The following is a 17,963-nucleotide window of genomic DNA, read 5'->3' as shown; positions in this document are numbered from 1 at the left end:
GCCAGGTCTGGAATTAATATCAGTCACTGGTGCCTTTAAGCAGACCAGTATTAGAGGGGGGCACTTACTGTTACTAAAGTTGCCTGACACATCTCATGGTAAAATCCCATTTTCAATTACTAATACTTTCATCATACTTCAGCTGCTTGGACTGAAATTTTCCATATTCGCTGTCTGCCTCAGGCTAAATTCTTTAGGAAAATTTCAACAAAAAACATTTAGCTGAAGAAATTTTCTCTCAACTGGCTGAGTTTGAACTCTTTCCAACTGCTAGAAATAAACCAGCTCTGTCTATTCCTTCAATAATGCACTTTTCCTTGGAAATGCTAGTCAAGTTCTTTACTTACTTAAAGTAAAACATAGTTTGCTGAAGTAAACATAGCACTCGTGACCGTAACCGGGAGAGGTGATCTTCCATCAGTAATATTCTGATCTACCATGTGGATCTACAGGTCTTTGTAATAATGTAAAGACTGGTGCTCTTAGTTCTAGGAGACTGGAGTGAATAGAATGCTTGTTTATTTTTTGTTTTATTTTGTTTTCAAAGTGAAGTAATAGGCATTGATCTATAGATATGATTGTATTATGCCTGGCCACAAGGTAGAACTGTTTGATTTCAGTCTGGCATAGAATGATGTATAACTTTGATGTATTTGCTAGAGATATTTCTAAGAGAAATACATATTAAGAAAAGTTATTATTTTTTTTTATTTTTTTTTAATTAATTGATCTCTGCAACTTGATCAGTGGAGATATGAGACAAGTAAATTTGGCTTTGTTCTATTTTACCTTGCACCTCTAATAAAAAATTAAAAATCTCTCTGACATTACCACGCTAGAAGAAGAAATGAAAGCAAGAATCTTCCATACTATTAAAATGGGTCTTCTTTCATGTGCATCTTTTACAAACATTCACAGCTCCTGTGATAGTGGTACCACTTAACCGTATTTTGAAACCTCATTAACCTCTTTCTTGATGCTTGTGAAATGAGATTTGTTAGATACTCAGCTCTTTAAATATTTCTTTTCTGTTAATCTAAAAGCAAAACAAAATAAAAGCAGAATGCAAAGACCTCAGAAACATCTCATCAGTGGTGTGCTATTTGTCTTTCAATGGTTTAAGCGAAGAATATGAACCTTCAGATTTGCTGTTAACCTGAGATCCACTAATATATCTGTATTAATTCCTTGTCTCTTTTGCTTCAGATAAATGTAATTTCATAGACCTTCATTTCAAACTTAACATTAAAAGAAAAACATAAAAAGAGGTTATGAGATATGATAAAGAACCACAGGATTTAATTCTAATAATCCTTTTTTGATAATCCTTGTCCCCTGACAGGAGTGGATTACTTGTGCACATTCTGTGTAGGGGGTTGCTCCCTGAAATGACCCATCCTCAGTACTTGTTTTATTCCTCAGCCTCGCTGCATCTGTTATAGTATGCTTAGAGTCCTACTGTAAGACTCCACACACAGTAGTATTTTTTTTTTTGCTATATGTCTCCCATGAAAAGGAAAGATGGAATATTAGTCTAATATTAGTCTAAGTAAGTGGACTTTTAAAGCTCAATAGAATTCTAGGCTCTACATAAAAAAGACTATCCCTCTTTACCATATCACCTATGAATAGAAAATATTCTCAGAGATGCATAGCTTGCTGTGGATTCACCTCATGTATTTGTTCAGATATTTTAGACACCAAGCTCTATCAATATCATGATCAGCAGATTTCTAGAGTGAGCTGAAAACAGTTAACTTGGTCTTTTCCTTTATATCTGTTTAACCTTTTTTATTTATTTAAATATTTTTGAAACACGGTGTTCCTCAATGGGCTCTGTTAATTGTCATGAACATTTTGTCCAGATTAAGTGATCAGGCAGGACTTCTGATATCCTTGTGAAAAACACAATTTTATGAAATGGCTCTAAAGAAAACTGAAGGGCAGACATGCAATTGCTGTTTATGGATCAGGAACATTATTTCTTTAACATATTTATATGATACTCTTCTGAAACATGGCTAAAGTGTATAGCCATGTACACTTCATACTTCCTATATACTTCATACTCTGGAGGAAGAGCTCACAACAAATATATAGTTAAATGCCCTTAATATTTTGCAGATGGTGTGAACACAAATGATGGAGCCATGACTGCAGTGAAGGGGTTAATGATTAATTAAGTATGATGATATGAATTAAGTATCAGCAGGGTCTAGGGTAATTGATGTCAGGTGAATAGGAAACTCCCCAGGATAATGTCAGTGCCAGAGGGAGTGGTGATTAGTGGCGATAAATGCTGGTGTGATCTGCATCTGATGAAGGCAGAGCTGAAATGTTTGTGGGGCTGGGCCTAGCTGAAAATAACAAAAGGTTTTCTGTTCCAAGTTGAGAATAAAAAGATTTAAAATCATAATACGTGAAAACAGGTAGAACTCTTTCCATCTTTAAAGAATGTAATTTGTTGTATTCTTTCAATACCATAAAGCTTTATAATATGATTCTAAAAGTATTTGGTGATCCATGTAATCTCTAATTTTAAGTAGCCTTAAAAAACAAATAAAATTGAGGCTTGTTATTTTTCTCTCTTCAGTACAGAGAAGGGTAGATGAAGACTTTGTTGTGCTTCTACTTGTTTCAGTTACAAATGAGATTGTAAAGATTCTGTTACATCCCTGTAAACCTCATTGGGAGCCCCAAATGGAAAGCACTGGTAAGTGCTATTTTATGTAGTTCTAGAAAGCTATGGTTATAACTTCCTATTGCTATCATATGGGTATGTGCAAGTGGTGCTACAAGGGCCATGATAGCAGTGCTTATTTATTTTCTGTAGGTGAATCTTGTGAACTTTTGATGTGAATTTGGATTATGTCAGTTTAGCTGACATGCCAAAAGGAAAAAAAAACAAAACACCAACAAACAACAGCAACAAAAACACAAAACCAGCACAAAACAAACAAACAAACAAAAAAGAAAAACAGAGTTCCCTGGGGTAGGAAATAAAGGTGCCATTTGCAGAAATGAAGCCTGACCAAGGTCTATGAATAATACAGGCTAAACAGGTTCTTTGTGATTTTTGCTTTATGTCTTAGAAATAATAATTTTAGTTGACTATTGAACAATTGGATAGGTCACTTTCTGTACACACAGTATGTTGTCATTGTATTAATTTTTGCATTATATAGGAAGGTATATAAAAATCCCAATGATACAGTAAAGCTAGCGGTGGGTCTACTTATATAGCCTTGTTAGCAGAGATTACTCTAAAAGTACAGTTTTATTGCTCTGCGTGGAAGTGGATTCTTGGTGACTATTTTACTGTCCGGATAGTGAGAGAGGTGTAAACTATTCAATTACTTAATTTTTTAGATTATCCTTAATAATTCTTAATATATATCTTTTGTATAAAAGTATTTTAACTAAATAAGTTAAATAAGTTGGTAAGGATATCAGTATGATTTTTCCCTGTCTCTGGAGTGTACAAAACTTTCACATACATGCATTTAGAGAAAAGACCTATTAATATGGGAAATGTTTGTTTCACTTTCTAACAAATTGTCTACAAATCTCTCCTTGGAAATGCAGACTTTAATTGTGAGTTATTTCTTACTAGCTATGTACCTTTTAGTTGGCAAGGAATATAATTAAGTCACATATACTGTACTAAAAATGGAGTAATTTTGCTTTAATTAGAGGTGTAGATATTCTGCATTAATGCCAGAACTTGTCACTGAATTAATTTCTTGTCTTACTGTTGGAATTCTTAAGGAGCTTCATACAGCCAAGTGAGTAACATTCTCCATTCCTTTACAGCAGGAAAATTTAAGGAAAAGACTGCTCAGGAAACCAGATTTTTGATGTGTTTTATTCAACAGATCTTTTCATGGAAGTCATCTGGAATTTTATTTCACCTCTGTAGAGTAACATTTATACCAACTTGAAGAAGATGAAGCAAAAGGGAGAGAGAGAACCTGGTCCGATATTTAAAACCAGGTCTTGTACTTTAAATCCCACATGTTAAAAACGAGAAGAAATATTTGTTTTTCTGATTCTGTCTCCCCAACTCTGAACACATAACTGTTATGAACTCAGCTTTCTGAACTCTGTGATTGCTCTGAGATTAGGGTCACTTGGCTAGCAGCTGCACCACAAGTTCACCAGGCAGCCCTCTCTAGCAGTGTTTATTATACTTGCGTTTGCATCATGTCTTGCTGCATAATGCACACAGCCTTATTGCTGGTAGATTCTGTGTAGCTTGCCTGTTTTAGTGAGTTCATTAAAAATGTTATCTAATTTTCCTAGAAAAACTAGGGGAAAACAATCTGCTTTTCTGAAACTGCATATCTGATTGTATAGATGCTCCCCTGCCGCTGGCAACAAACTTCAGGAAATATGGGACAATCCCTGGAAGAGAACAAGAGGTGATTGAACATGTAGCCATGCAGCTAACACACTGAGTGGGCATTCCAGCAGTCTGGATAAAAACTATGTTGTGACTACATCTAGAAGGGCCTGAGCACTTTTCCAAATACAAGAGGAAAAAACAATCATTACACCCAAGAACTGGAATATAAGAAAACAGTTGTGTATTGAAGGCTATTTGAGGACAGAGTGAAGAAAATAAGTGATGAACTTGAAGACAGATATAATAAAGTTTCTGAAGGTGGTTGGTTGGTTTAATATCAATACTATCAAGTCATACTAGTACCACTGTTAATAATCCAAGCTCTTATATCTCTTACTGGTATCTTCTCTATTTATCTCGTCTGGAAACCCTGGCTCCACTAATAAAATCCCTTATGCTCTTCCTTTCACCATGTTAATAATCTCTTCAGTCAAAAGATGTAAACTAAATCATATGTCCCTGAGCTATTAACAGATGATTGTAATTCGGGGGGGATTGGGTAATTTGCACGTATGCAGAATTTTCCAGTGAATAAATCTTGCTGAGCATAAGTGTGCCCCCTGATCTCAATCCTAATGACTTGAGAAAATCTTCCAAATAAGATAAACTGATGCTGTTATAGCAGTGTGATGTTGTAGGAATGCTGAGAAGTTTGAAATTCTGTTTGTTTTGCCTGGTGCTCTAGGGATTGCAGAGCAATGCTGTCTTCAAGTGTTCAGCAAAGTCAAAATGTACCAATTAAAATAGAATTTGTGATAGGGAGTGGAGAAACAAAAGCCTAATATAATTTATTGGAGTGCCTGGTGAGATATATTCTGGCTGCAGTCTAAGAAATTCCAGTGATGCCCTTTCTAACAGCTTAGGAAACGGCCTCAGAGACATTTTTAGTCAGGGCTGGACTGTCTGGATAAATCCTAGGATGAGATTCTTGCTTTTCTAACTCTAGACAACACTGTGAAAGGGCAGATGACCTACTTTAGTAGGTGGAGGTATAGTTGTGCCCCTATTCTTCAAAGCATAGCCCTAAAGGTCATTCCTTTATGTTTCCTTCGGTGTCAAAAGAGTTTCAGGTGATTTAAGACCATTAGTGAAGAGTTGCTTACAGATTTTGAAGGCAACAGATTTGGATTTAACTTCCTAAATCCTGCCAATCTCTATCTATTCTTATCTCTATCTATTCTTATCTTATCTATTCTATATCTCTATCTATTTTTTTTTTTTTTTTTTTTTTTTTTTTTTACTTCGGGCTAGAATATGGCTACAGAATATCTCTGTGTTGGATTTACTTCTGTATCGTGTTTCTTGCACTTTTCTTTATGGTTTAATGAAGAAGAAAGTGAGTAAAATTCGTATCCAAAACAAAATCACCAATGAGTTGAAGAAAACACAATCTTGTAATCTGAACAGGGCTGAAAGGTGGAAGCTGAACAAAAAGACAGTTTAGCGGGGATGGGAGGAACTAGTGTGTTGGAAAGGAGGAGCTGTACTTGTAAGGAGCTGAAATTCATATTTCTTTGGGGCTTGCATGCATAGGTTTTAGGGGAATCCAGAGAAGGTTGAATGGTAAGACCAGAATATATAAATCTGGGGTGTCTGATTTATTTCCTCACCCTTTTCTGGGATAGATATAGCATCCAAAATATTGCTGAAGTTAATTTGTTGCATGGCATATAAATCTTATGATTTAGGCAAAAGAATGATAAAATATAATAGGAAACCAAAGTGACACGTCTTTTGAAGTAGAATTTATGCTGTGGTTCATTTCTTGTATTTATCCCTTATAATGTTCTTCTCTCATAACAGGGCATAATCTCCTGCCTAAGAAAGAGAAGCCTAGGTCAGTCAAAGTTTTGTGGAGCAACATTAAGCAATATAAATTTAATTTAAATCTGCTTCCACAGTTAAAATAAGTTTTAAAATATATCAGTTACGAAACACAAAGAAAAAAGTTCTTTGTTGTTTTTGCTATACGTTGAGGTGCTCATTTGGTTTAAGTCACAATGTCTTCAAGCTTACTTTCTTTGTGCGGACAAGATACTGTCCCAGGACTCTGCAACCCAGGTTAGGTAATATGATGAAAAAAAAAACATTTTCTGAACTTTTCATCCATCATTCTGAAAGTGGTGGCTGTACCTGAGTGCTGATATATTTTACTGCAGTCAATCTGGGCAAAGCTTTGAAATGTATTTTCAAGCAAACCCATCCCAGCTGTTTTTAGGTAGAGGCCTTCTCAGCAAATGCTTCTCATCTCTCTGCAGATACTTCTCCAGGTACAAAATACTATAAATAAATTTAATCCATAAATAAAGCAGGACATCTGTCTGCATGAAACTTCACTATTGGTTGCTACTATTGTGGTCTAAGGTGCCAAGGAGATTGTGGCAGGGCTATGATTGTGCAAGGCAGAAAAATTATTTTTTTCCAGTCGTAGGATAAGACTTGGATGGAGATTTCAGATGTGGCTGTAAATCTCATCTAGGAATTCCTTGTATCCTGAAATGAGGTTAAGGTTCAAAGCCTGAGAACTGGCCACAGTAAGACCAGAAATGGCTTGCTTGCATGCAAGGATCATTTCTATAATAACAAAGATTTTGCATTTCGTTGTGAACTCATGCCAAAAACAAACAAATAAACAGCAACAAAAAATAAAACTAATCGGGGGTCAATCACCTCCCTTGACCTGCTGGCTACACCTCTCTTAACATGGCTTTCTGGGCTGCTAGCACACACTACTGGTTCATGTCAAGCTTTTCACCCAAAAGAACCCACAAGTCCTTCTCTGCAGGGCTGCTCTTTGTGAGTTCTTTTCTCAGTCTGTGCTTATATCTGGGATCATCCTGATCCAGGTGGATCAGGATCACCTGATGCAGTCACTCCACTATAGAAGGTGACCAGACAGGTCAGGCACAATTTGAAGTTGCTGAAGCCATGCTGGCTGCCTCAGATCACCTCGTTGTCCTAAATGTGCCTTGGCATTGCTTCCAGGAGGATCTGTTCCATGATCTTCCCAGGCACAGTGGTGAGGGTCACCGGTCTGTAGTTCTCCAGGTCCTCCTTTCTACCCTTTTTAAAAACAGCAATGGTGTTTCCCTTTTTCTAGACACTGGGGACTTTGCCTGACCATCATAACTTTTCAAATATGATGGAGAGAGGCTTGGCAACTACCTCAGCCAGTTCCCTCAGGATTCTGGAACTGGATTATTTATAGGACTTTAAAGACGTTAGGAAAAACATTTGCATATATAAACAACTTTAGCATTACTTGATGTGATATAATATGCTGCTGATAATTTAGATGATAATTTCAACAGGAGTGTCTGTTTTTGGAGATGAAAGGAAAATGTGTGTTTGACATCAGATAAATATGTGATATGTGATAAGTATGTGATATTCTGACGTGGCTGAGGTTCAAATTAAATTTAATCTCAATTTTACTTGTTTTATGAATAGCTTGGAAAGAATTTAGATGGCGCTTGAATGTGTCATGTAATGGTTTAACAGTTGGACTTGTTGATGTTAGAGATTTTTTTCCAGCCTGTGTGATTCTATGATTCTATGGTCTTGATACAAAATACCAGTTAATGTAACTAATCATTAATACTGGTTGAAATAATTTCCAATCAAAATATGTGAGGTGAAAAAATATAGCATACTGAGGATAATTTTCATAAAATGACCCATAAAATACTTGTTTATTATTTCTCTACACAGATACTTTGTGTATGTCAATGCATGTATAATGCTATAAGATTTTTGAAGGCTTGAAGGATCAAACATTGACAATACAACCTAATATAAAATCTGTATAAATCTTGTCTTTATCTAGAGCAGCTTTTAAAAGAGGGGTCATTGGTTACACTGAAATAATAAGTACGTTAAAACATTTTAGTTTTATGTGGCAAATATTATAATAAAGGGAAAGGCTTGGTCCTACTTACCTGAATAAGTCTGGCAGAGATTTTAATAAAAAAAAAAAAAAAAAAAAAACAACAAAAAAAACACACAAAACCAAAAACAAACAACAATAACAAACCCAAACCAACCACTAACAACAACAAAAACAACAGTCAATTGTTTTGGATTTAAGACAATCTTCCTTATTTTTCCATTATTTTCCCCAATTTCAGACGTCACATGCAGAGATTATACAAGCTGTATTTGTGGATCAGTTGTATTTTCTAAGGCAGTCCAAGCAGAATGACTGAATTTTGCTGCAATGTAAGCACTGATTTCACAGCTAAGACAAGGATAGAAAAAAAGAAGGGAAAGGAAAACTTCCCCAGTTTTCTATTACCCAAAGTGGCTCCATGAATTGCAGAGTTGCAGATGTGAAACTGAATGCTCAGTATTTATTTCAGAGAGATGTATATTTGTTTTTATTTAATGTATCTAGATCCCAGGTATTGTCATCATACGGTTTTAAAAAATTAGGATTTCATAAGTACAGAGGAGAGGTTTGTAGTGGTTCCTTAACATTACTGAGCACGGGTGATAACTAACAAATCTCTTTGAAAGTGTCTTCTTTGGTCTAAGTATTGTTTTAAGCAGAGGCTAGAGGGAAATAAATTCTCCAAATATCACTACTTGGGACTTGTCTGATCCTCACTTCGAAGCACATGTAAACAGCTGTCATCTACTGTGGGCTGAGTTACCACATAAACCAGGAGCAGTAGGACATTAATGTGGCACTAGAAGAGTGCTTCTTGGTACGTAGCCTAGATAAAGGTGTTAGCACAGCTATGCTATTAGAGGTCCCTTGTTAGCATGTACACCATTGTGAGTGCAGTGGGAGTGCACTAGCTGTCTTGATGCCAGCTCCCTTCACTCTGTCCTGTGATTTCAGGTGGTATTCAGAGATGTTATTCCCATCCTTGGTGAATCTGTATTGTAGCAAGATGACTGGCTCTGTCCCCAGCCATTTAAGCACTGGCCCTCTCCTAGTCATCTCAGAGATGCTGGGAGCCCTGGTGAAGTTGTGTGCAACCCTGACACTACTGAGCTGTTGGAAAGCAGAGGGCATAATGCATTTTTTCATAACATGTTAATTACACTGAGAAGTATACCTGTGCAGAAACCATTTTGTTTGGAAATCAGCATGCGATTCCAGGAAGTTCAGAAATAGAGAGATTGTTACTCCAGTCAGTAAAATGGTAGATTCCTGCCAAATGTGCTGTGGTTTCCTGCACTGACTTGGAATGCTCAAGTGACACAAGAGTGAAGGTTTTGTGCCCTTTTTGTAGAAAGACTGCTTTCTCTTCTCACCTCTAAGGAAGCAAACAGGCATGAAGGGTGGGAAATGATATTGATATCTGAACAGCCTGCATTGAACAAAAATGAAATTATTATTTTTTACATTTTGGTGCTTTTGCTGGAATTGGCCTGCAAAAAAAAAAAAAAAAGTTATAAAATCTGCAAGTTATGGAAGGATAAGTAATCCTTACTTCTGTAGCAAGAATACCACAAATAAGTGATCTAACACACAATTTTCCTCTACCGAAGATTAACTATTTTGTTAAATTTTTCCAGCTTCATTAAAAGCAAAAGAACTCTAAATAGTAAAATATTGAACAATACATTCATGCTCATGCAGACCTCCACCAGTAAGATATCTATCTCATCTATCTAGTGGCTGAACTGTATAATAGATTTTACTGTGTTACTTCTGGATATTCAAACTCAGGATAATTTATTTTTCATAAGTGTTTTTGGTGCTTAAAGACTTGGATGATCTAATGAGATTTTTTTATTTTATTTTTTCCCTGAAAGTGCCCAGGCAGAATGAATACTTACTTTATTTGGTTACTTAAATTTATGTATTTTAAGTATTGCTAAGTATTTATATTAATAAATCATGAAAAACATAAAAATATTTAGTTCACTTAAGTTTTGAATCTTAGGGGGATTTTTTTTTTTTTTGGGGGGGGGGGGGATATTTTCTAGCCTTTGGAACGTGCTAACACATTAGTGTACACAGCTGCCCACATGTTACATGTTCACTTCCATTCTGATTTGTTCTTCAGTATCAATGTTATGTGGTTCATTATATAATCATTTATAAACCTTTTTTATTTAATGGTTTTGAGTTGAATTACCACAACATATGACTCTAACTTTCATTTCAGTCATTGTTTCAAAGTTCAGCCTATAAATGATAGGGAAGGAATTTATGTTAAGGAAGTATTTCTAAAGTCCAAAGAAAGGAATTCAGTTCTAGATGGGAAAGGGGATCTAAGGAGATAGGTATTAAATACAACTTGCTTAAAGATTTAGATTGCTATGGTCCTTTTGAAGTATGGTGTAGTATCTTAAGGGTCTGTAATATATCAAAAATTCCAGGTTGTAAAAACACCACTCCAAATATCTGCTTGGTAGCGTTGTCCTTAGCGTTACAAACAGCAGGATGAGTGGGTGAATAACTGGAACAATATTTAATGGGATCTCACAATTTTAAGAGGTAATTAAGTATAAAAAAATTAAGAAATAGTTCAATGTTTTCATAGCGAGTTGCCAATAAATAAGCATAAAGGAAAGAAGAGTCTGCTGTGTTGAGGAATGGTAGGGAAGTAAATGCTTGTAGCAAGGTTTGAAATGGCTAGCCCATAATACAGCACAGTTTCTGTACTGGATTTTGTAATAGATTCTGATGAGATATTATGATCTCCTTGCAAACAGCTTGTGTCACAGGAACTGTGGAACTGTGACGGCTCTTTTATCCACTTGGGAGAAGGTTATGCAGGTAGATAAAGCTAGTAATTCCAAGTGCTCTTAAAAGCCTAATGTAGCAGAAGCTAGATGAAGCTTGGGAGGGAAGAGAGAAAAGCCATGGATGTACTGAATCCTCTACAGGTAGGCAGGTGTTTTCAGGTGTTCAACAGATTTGCCAAATGAAAGGGTTTTCAAGAGTACCCTTACCTCTTTGCCACACAGGATATCCTTTATCCTTGGGTACGGATATCAAACTCAAATTCTTCAAACATTTTCTTGTGCTATTCTTATTGATGACTTTTTCATAAACTTTGTTAAATTATCAAAATACTTTGTGCCAGGACTTTGGTAGGGTTGGTGGTAAACTTTCTGTTCCACTATATCAAACAATATCTCATTCTATGTCATACTGATAATGTATGACATGAATAATGAAGTGTGGGAAATTGCAGTGTGCTCTGCTCATTACTTGAATGTGTACAGGGAACAACTATCCATCTGACTGGATTAAATTTGTATTAGATAAAATTAAAGCAATTTTTATCTTAGAAAATCCTTCATACATACATTTATTAAAAATTTATTTTACAAATTTCTGTTGGCAACCTGCCAATGAAGATGAAAATAGGTAACTTCATATACCCACAGTGCAATTTTGTAGGTCTTTATTGTTGTTTATGCAATATTGCTCTTTGTATTTCTTTTCATCATTGGTACCTGATGAATTAAAATTTTAAATTAAAATTTTTCAACATATTATAAAGAGACTAGAATGTTATGGTTAAGGAGAAAAAATAGCTAAGAAAGTTTACCTCATGAACTTTCCAGCAACATAGAGTAGAATTACTTTATGGTGTTTGAGAAACTTGCATCGATCTGTTAATAAAAATAATTATGTCAAAAAAATGTGTTAACATATGCATGTTCAGTGCTTTGACCTTGTCAGTTAAATAGCTCTTTACACAAGAGCGTATAGATGGAAATTTCAGATACCCAGAAAATGGATTTTCATATACAGTCATAGACTATTGATTGATGATAAAAATATGACAAATATATTTAATCAATTTTTTAGTGTCTTAAAGTGGATGAACTTGGACAAGACTGAAAGAGCAGACTGGTTACCTGGATGAGGTCAGAACAAAAAGTGAAGTATTTATTCATCTGGATAAGTGTTTTGCTGAACATAAATTATTCACTGAATGGTCATTGATATTTCGGTTTGCTGTAACTCCACAATAAGTAACTTTTTTTTTTTTTGATTTTTTTTTTTTGAAATAGGCTCATGTTTTGTCACTTAATATAAAAGCCACATGCTGCTTACTGTTGCATGGACTTTGCTACTGTCATTGTCTTCTGTATTTTGCCCATCTACATGATAGGGCATACTAGACTAGCATTTTTTATAAGTTCCTGAAAAATCAGTTAGCAGCTCTGAAATGAATAAGATAATTTCAAAAGAGGAAAAAAACAACAACATAGAGTGTGCAATTAACTTTCAGAATATTGTATTTTCTTTTGAGAACAGCATAGCAAAGTATTCTGGGAAAAAAAAAAAAAAAAGTAGCTTTGAAGCTGCCCCCCACATCTGTCTCCTCCAAAATAACTGTAATTCTTTTTTTTTTTTTTTTTTTTTACCCCACATTTCTCCCTTTTTGATTCTTTTTTTTTTTTTCTTTATTTTTCTTCTGTGTATTTCCAGAAGACTGGAAAGACAGAAACTAATAAGGAGAAAAGAAGGCAGAGAAACCCACATAATCAGACGTGAAATGAAGACATTTCAAGTAAGACTGAAACAGTTTTGAAAATGAAGTTTGTTTGATTTCTTCTTTTTTCCTATTCAGAAAATTTAAAAGGGAATATTCATTTTTCAGGAAAATGTCAGCCAAAGTTTTAAATCAACTTTAGTGCTCAGTTATGCATATTATTCCTGTGAAGTGTGGATCTTGAACAAAGATACACAATAAATCTAGAAACTCATATCAAGAGACAGCTATTGAAATCTTGGTCCAACTGAAGTCAATGACAAAACTCCCATTCACTTCAGAAGAAGGGCAAAATTTTTCCCCTTACTGACACGTTTAAAGAAGTGATCAAAGTTTCAGCGATGCATTTTCTCAGACTACACATATACAGCAGTTACTCTATCTCCAGGTGGAGGGTCATATTTAGCATATTTTGGGCTCTTTAATGTGAGCATAATAGGAGAATGCCAATAAAAACACAAGACTTTGCAAGTCATCTTGCAGGAGTTTTCATGTCAGGGAAAAGGATTTAATTTGGCTCTAATCAAAACAGATATACATATTTTTCTATTTATGAAAAAAAAAAGACACTCACTTAGGAAGTCTAGTTACATTTTTATTTCAAAATTTTCCTTGAAAGCCAAAGAATAATTGTAAATACATTTTGTAAGGAAGAAAATATGTTATTATACTGGTGGGAACCAGCATATGGCCAGGTTAAAGCTGAGTCCTCTTTGCCTATTGAAGAACTGATCACAGGGCTGGCAGCTGGAGTTTACTTGACTGTACAATAAAAATCCCTATAGGTACCTTTTGTTGCATTCAAAATGCCAAATGTAATCTTAGTGCACTTTTTTTCCCTTTTTTTCTTTTTTTTTTTTTTTTTCCATTGAGTATAGTACCTTTAACCAAGGAAATCAAAAGAAGATAGATAGGACTAAACAATCAGCATGCACCCCAAATAATTTTAGATACTCTCTAGGAAAATGATACATTTTCTACAAATCTATATCTTATTTTTGGGTTGTTATTTAGTCAGTAAAGAGAAAGACCAGTGGTTACTTGATGCCATGTGCAAAGATGCTTGTTTCATTGCAGAGAAAACTGTATGACAGCCACATCTATTGATGGTACTTCACCCTGTCTATCAAATTCTGTGCAGTAGCACTCAGTAAAGGTAGCATCTAGTTATAACTGATAAATAGATCTTAAAACATTGAACCTTGGTAAAAATGAAGAGATTAAAATCCCAAGCTCTCTTAATGAATTAACTTAATTAGAAATATTTTCTGCATTTTGGGAAAACACAATAAATAAGAATGCATCTTGCAAATGCTTTTAATTATAACTCCATAAAACAAGTGCATTTGTCAATATATGTACTTTATATGCTTTCTTCTCACAGGACTTGCCATAGCAATCTTTCTCCAAAAATGAATGGACTTGAGGCATCTTCTTGTTGAAGTGAAACAATCACGAAGTATTGTGGGGTTTAGACAGTCACAAAGTATTGTGGGATGCTTATTGAATGCTAAGATGGGAAGAGACATGTGGATGGAAACCGAACTCCACTGACTGGAAAATCACTGCACAGACTCCCTAGTGTTTTCAAATGTATATTGTGCAACACAAGACTACAGTAGATCACAGATATTTCACCGTATCTCTGAAAAAAAACCTTCCTCCCTTCCTTCCTTCCAAAAAAGTTTGTTGGGACATACTTTTCCAAGACCAAAGAATTTCCAAGGTACTTTGTGCTGACTTAGGATGTTCATTTCTCTATTTGGCACATGTAGGACATATAGGACAAAATGCTATCTGTAAATGCTAATTGTTTGCATTACCAAAGGTAGTAGACACTTGTTTATACTTGAAGAAGCCAAGACTTGATGTTCCTTGAAAGTCTTGAATCCCAGACAGCATCAAGAATAAAATCAAGGGTCTTGTTCAAATGCAGCCCTGCAAAGGGGCTGTAACTCACAGTCCTTTACACCTCCACAGTACTGTATCCACTGAAGTTGGCTTTCTTAGAACAGAAATGGACAGATTATAGAAAATTCTGCCTTCATCTGCTATGCAGTGGTCAAGCAAGCTGGCAGAAAGTGCTACTCTGGCATAACCTCATTTACCATCCTGATCAGTCTCTGGTTTAAGGCACAATCTATTTTAAAAACATAGTATTCCTGTAACTTTCCTCACTAGTTCCCATTTCTATTCAGTCCACTTACAGGGTTCAGAAAAAGCCCAAAAATTGGCATTGTGGCCTAGGTTTGTCTGTTATAACCAGAGAGGAATGTCTTGAACTTAATATGTTTGGTTTGGGAGTTCTGTTTTTGTCCGCTATAACCAATTGTCCATGTCCATCATAAGTGTAGTGTGTACTATATAATTTAACAGCAGTGGTTAGTACAGCAAAAGCCAACTGTTGAGGCTGGGTGGGAAACCTGAGATATTTTGTTAACCAAATATGTCCTAAAATACTCTTAATTTTTTTGAGAAACTATCAATCTCTGCATTCTTGGCTAAGTGCTGTTGTTGAAATTTTAAAATGGTCTGTTCATCTGTAAGCTTCACCAAGAGAAGAAAAAAAAAATATTTTTTTATTTATTCTTCCAAACTAACAAATGTTTTATGTAGTAAGCAGAACCCTGGCATTCTTGAGCTTGAGGGATGAAATGGGAGGGGAGCAGACCCGATTAATTTGAAAGAGAGTGTAAGTTTTTAAAATTTGAAATATAAAAATATCTTGTATCTTAGATATGGAGAGCAAATACATAAGACAAAGCTTTCTCATCACAGTTAAAGTACATTATTTTTAACAGCCTGGAAATTTAAGGATGTCAGTAAAATTCTCAGTTTCTTAATTTATTAAGCCTTGTAGCCTAGAACAGAAAGGAATGGAATAGGGATTAATTTAAAGTACAGTATACTTTACCCTTTTAAATGTAGATGATCTTTAAAAAATGAAAATGAACTTGGCTTGAGCTGAATCTAAATGAACATTCTTGCTTCTGTAACAAGAAATATAATTTGTTTAAAAAAAAAAATCTTGAGGGGGAAAAGGGGGAGGGGAGAGCAAACTGAGGAAAAAAATGTATATTTTTTTCCTTCTATAAACAAAACATTTTAATTTTACGCTTCCACATTTCCATTAAAAGCAAAGCTAGATAAATACCAGACTTGCACACCATTCATACAATTAGCAGGTGATGCAGTCCGTCTTATAGCCAAGTAACTCAGTGGCTGGGGAACTTGCCCACAGGGTGGGTGGAAAAAGGCTCACCTCTGCCAATGGAGAACCCAACCCATATCTTCATCTTCCAAGAAATATCCTGGGGGAAGAATGATATGTTTTTTAATTCTTTGCAGAGCAGTCCCAATTTGCTTGCAATACAGTATTTGTTTTACTGAGGATTCTCCCACTTTTTATAAATAAGTGATTTAATGATTGTGTTTTTCTTGACTCTAACCTGGCATCCTGAGAGAGTCTTTGTCCTCTGGAGTCCATTGCTGATCCTCGCTGGACTTGATAGGCTGTGCATGGTCTGGCTAGTTCCATTTGGAGAGTGTCATTGGTGTGCCCCCATCTTAGGGAGCAAGACTAAGATGGGGTAGAGGGAGGGGAGCAACTTGCACAAACTTTACAGCTTTTGTAACATATCCAGGCATCTACATGAACCAAGCAATTGTGGAACAAAAGAGCAAGCCTCAGGCACAATCCCTCCATGGGTGGTAGCCTGTGTGTTTGGCAGAGTGAGGAACTGTGAGATAGCTTATAAGAGAGCTCTGCTGTTCAGGGGCCGTTAACCAATCCTTATGTAAACTCTTCCTGAAAGCTCACTTCCACCATACTGAGACAAAAAAAGCAGTGTCTTTTCTGATCCTCTGGTAAGCTGCACATAAGACTTTTCAGTTATTTCTTCCTGTTTTGCTGCCTTTGCTTGTTGTAGGTAAGGTAAAATGGATTGCAGGCAACCTGGGACAGGGGACTGACATTTTTCTTCTTTCTAAGTCTCTACTGTGAATGGAACAAGACTCCTTTTCTTGCTGCAAAAATGCAGTTTCTTGATGTGAGGTGTTATGCAAGTTACTTTAATTACTTGGCCTGAGAGCCCAGGGACCTCTTCGGAACTACAGTACCGGTTCTTGCAGGCAGGATAAAGTCAGACTTGCTCAGCAGTGAAAGCACAGCTTCAGAACCACAAATTCTGCCCCTATCCTGACTAAAATATATATTAAAAAAAAGCTGCAGTAAGCTCCAGCCTGTCTCACTCCACCCAGCTATAAACTAATTAATTTACTGAAGGTTTATGACAAATGAGATGCAGCCAGTTCCACCTTGGCCTTTAGAGCTGAGGAGAAGTAAAGGCCTGTCTCTGTCCAGTGATTAATGAGATCCTCATTCCAAGACTTTGCTCTGCCAGTGAATTATAGTTGGACCTGTTGGGAAAGGAAAAATTGTGGTTGGAAAAAGGAGTGTATTTTGTGTGATTGACACAATGTTTGTGCATGTATGTGGGTGTTCTGAGCAAATCCTTACGATGCATAAAAGAATAAGGATGAAGAATGCTTAAGTGTTGCCAAGTTGTCAAGTGTTTATCTTTTCAGATATATAGTAGTATCGACAGCCCTTCTTACTGGACGGCCCCATACAGTAAGCAGAGTAAGTGAAAAAATGCATAGAAACCTGACAGAATTATTTCCTTTGATTTGAAACATAGTATAAATAAATCAATAATTTACTTATGTGTATAATTTCTTACTCCATGAAAGGGGAAGGTTTTTCTAGTTCATGACTTGAAAGAGGATCTTGCAATGGCAAATTTGGTGTAAATGGAATAAGTTTTGAATTATATCTCTAGCATGCTGTGGTGCTTCTTTGCTGGTTTTTCAGAGTTTATGCATCCCTGAGGCTTGTCTTACCATCTGTCTCCTGTCCTTCATTCTTGCCAGGTACAGCCACTTACAAAGTGCCTGTTTCTGACAGGAGCAATCAGCTTTTATATGGGTTCACCTTTCTGCTTCACAAATTCTAGGTAAACTCTTCTTTCTCCTTACTGAGAGGTGATTTTGCATCTCTTTAGAGCTGTACAGTCTTATGTCTGTCC

The 17,963-nt window shown here is 35.8% G+C and overlaps 1 long non-coding RNA gene across 2 annotated transcripts; it reads left to right on the top strand.

Annotated features, from left to right (window-relative positions):
* Positions 1–2,195: 2,195 nt before the first annotated feature.
* Positions 2,196–15,845, top strand: LOC137852147 (uncharacterized). Of its 2 annotated transcripts, XR_011093677.1 has the most exons (6): positions 2,196–2,429; positions 2,642–2,713; positions 3,814–3,993; positions 12,186–12,244; positions 12,813–12,894; positions 14,261–15,845. It is a non-coding gene; the product is annotated as an uncharacterized lncRNA (long non-coding RNA). The 2 variants fall into 2 exon arrangements; XR_011093676.1 differs by lacking the exons at positions 12,186–12,244; positions 12,813–12,894; positions 14,261–15,845 and having other exon boundaries at positions 2,223–2,429; positions 3,814–4,814.
* Positions 15,846–17,963: the final 2,118 nt, after the last annotated feature.

Source organism: Anas acuta, chromosome 2 (genome assembly GCF_963932015.1).
Source record: "Anas acuta chromosome 2, bAnaAcu1.1, whole genome shotgun sequence".
Classification (NCBI taxonomy): domain Eukaryota; kingdom Metazoa; phylum Chordata; class Aves; order Anseriformes; family Anatidae; genus Anas; species Anas acuta.
This window is presented reverse-complemented; position numbering and strand designations above follow the sequence as displayed.